Here is a 3,063-nt window from a genome sequence, read left to right on the forward strand (position 1 = left end):
TTCAAAATTATTTTAAAAAAAACTTTAAATTTCAAAATTATTTTAAGAAACTTAAACTTCAAAATTATTTTAAAAAAACTTTAAATTTCAAAATTATTTTAAAAACTAATTTCAAAATTATTTTAAAAAACCTAAATTTCAAAATTATTTAAAAAAAAAAACTAAATTTCAAAATTATTTTAAAAAACCTAAATTTCAAAATTATTTTAAAAAACCTAAATTTCAAAATTATTTTAAAAAACTAAATTTCAAAATTATTTTAAAAACTTAAATTTCAAAATTATTTTAAAAAAAACCAAATTTCAAAATTATTTTAAAAACTTAAATTTCAAAATTATTTTAAAAAACCTAAATTTCAAAATTATTTTAAAAAACTAAATTTCAAAATTATTTTAAAAACTTAAATTTCAAAATTATTTTAAAAAACCTAAATTTCAAAATTATTTTAAAAAACTAAATTTCAAAATTATTTTAAAAACTTAAATTTCAAAATTATTTTAAAAAAAAACCAAATTTCAAAATTATTTTAAAAACTTAAATTTCAAAATTATTTTAAAAACTTAAATTTCAAAATTATTTTAAAAACTTAAATTTCAAAATTATTTTAAAAAAAATACTAAATTTCAAAATTATTTTAAAAACTAAACTTCGAAATGAAATTAAACTTCAAAATTATTTCAAAACTAAATTTCAAAAATCTTTCAAAATTTATCTCTAACAAGTTTACTTCAATTTAACTATCGTGAAATCCATTAAAACAATTCAACCACGTCCTATGTAGGAATTGGATCAATGGATGTTGGATAGTGGCTGCTCCAGACACATGACTGGAGATAAATTGAAGTTTACTAAACTCACGTACAAGAACTTAGGATCAGTTGCATTCGGTAACGAAGGTCAACTTAAGGTAATCGGAAGAGGTAATATCGAACTCAACTCCGATTTTATTATTCGAAAAGTCCTTTTAGTTGAAAATTTCAAGTTTAATTTACTAAGTATAAGCCAATTGTGTGATAGCGGATACTTAGTAACTTTTGACAAAACAAGTGTTTAGTTAAACATTGAAAATCCTGAAATCTTACTTAAGGGACTTAGGATAAATAATATGTATTCAATTAATCTACCGACATCCTCAACAAAGTGTTTTCTAACACAAGAAGAGGAAACTGATTTGTGGCACAGAAGATTGTGTCACACTCACACTAGACTCATTTCAAAAATGAGTCATAATGGTTTAGTTAAAGGTTTACCAAAACTAAAATTCATTGAAAATTCTATCTGTAATGCTTGTCAACAGGGAAAACAAACTAAGTCAACTCACAAATCAACAAATCTTGAAAGAACCAGCTCCTTACTTGAGCTCCTTCACCTTGACTTATTTGATTCACATGGAGCTAAGTCACTAAGAAAGAACCAGTATTGCTTAGTAATAATTGATGATTACTCTAGATTTTCATGGGTAAAATTCCTAAAAACTAAAGATGAAACCTATGAAATATTTAGTAACTTTTGTAAATTAATAGAAAATGAAAAAGATGTTGGTTGCTACTCGGAAAACCTAGAGGTTCCACTGTACAAAAATTTTGTACAAAGGTCTGAACCTTTTCCTAGCTACCATGTGTTCTTTTAAATTAAATTTTGGATCGCCTGCGGAACTTAACACATTTGATCCAAAACTTAATCTATTCGTTCTTTTAGGTTTTGACTTGGGTCTCCTACGGAACTTAACACGTTCGACCCAAATCACCTTAAGTTATTAATTCCATTAAACATTAATTTCCATAATTGGTTCCCAGTACTGACGTGGCGAGGCACATGGCCTTCTTGGATATGGGAGCAACCACCACCGACTAGACAAAACCTTTTATGGAAAGCTAATATTTAATTTCCTAAAATAACTTTAGGTTAACCGAAAAGAACAATCAAATCACAAGGGAAAAGGAAAAACAAAAGAACACAACATCGAAAAACATATTCGAAATACTAGAATCACATGCCTCTTGTATTTGGTATTATTTCCAAAAATAACTAGTATGATGCGGAAAGAAAAATTACTAGTTATACTTTTTAGAAAGACCTCTTGATCTTCTACCGTATTCCTCTTCTAACCTCGGACGTTGTGTGGGCAACGATCTTCCGAGATGAGAACCACCAAGCACCTTCTTCTTCCTTGCAAATTTCGGCCATCAAAACTTCTTCTAGGATGAAGAGGTTCGGCCACCACCACCATGCTCCAAGGGATGCTAGAAAAGAGGCTTCTTTTCTCTCCTTCTTCTCCTTCTTAGATCCGGCCACCAAATCTATCTCCACCATGAGAAAGTTTCGGCCACACAAAGGAGAGGAGAGAAAACAAAGGGCCGGCCACACCCAAGGAAGAAAAGAGGGAGAAAAATAGAATAGAGTCGTTAGCCTTGAAGCCTCCTCTACCCCCTCTTTTATAATCCTTGGTCTTGGCAAATAAGGAAAATTTAATAAAAACTTCCTTAATTCTTTTGCCATTGAAAAGGAAAATTTATTTAATTAAAAATAATTTTCTTTTCATCATGTTAATGGCCGGCCACCTTAATCCCTTTAATCAAGGAAATTTTAATTCACACAAGAATTAAAACTTCCTAATTTGCTTCCGAAAATTTATAAAAAATTCTCAAATAATTTTTCCCTTCATGGTGGTTAATAAAAAGGAAATTTTATAAATTAAAATATTTCTTTTAAACATGTGGATAAAAAGAAAGTTATCTCTAAAAATTAAAATCTCTTTTAATCTACAAATAAGGAAAGATATCAAATCTTTTCTTAATCTTTTGTAGAAACTTATAAAAGAGAATATTTAATTTTAAACTCTCTTTTAAATCATGATCATGATTAAAAAGGAAAGTTTTCTTAAAATTTAAAATCCTTCTTTAATCAACAAATAAGGAAAGATTTCAAATTTTAAACTCTCTTTTAAACATGTAGATGATTTACAAATAAGGAAAGTTTTTACCAAAAATTAAAACCATCCTTTTAAACTACAAATAAGGAAAGAGATTAATCTCTTCTCTTAATCTTTTGTAGAAAGCTATA

The sequence above is a fragment of the Zingiber officinale genome, chromosome 8B, assembly GCF_018446385.1.
Source record: "Zingiber officinale cultivar Zhangliang chromosome 8B, Zo_v1.1, whole genome shotgun sequence".
In the NCBI taxonomy this organism is placed as follows: Eukaryota; Viridiplantae; Streptophyta; class Magnoliopsida; order Zingiberales; family Zingiberaceae; genus Zingiber; species Zingiber officinale.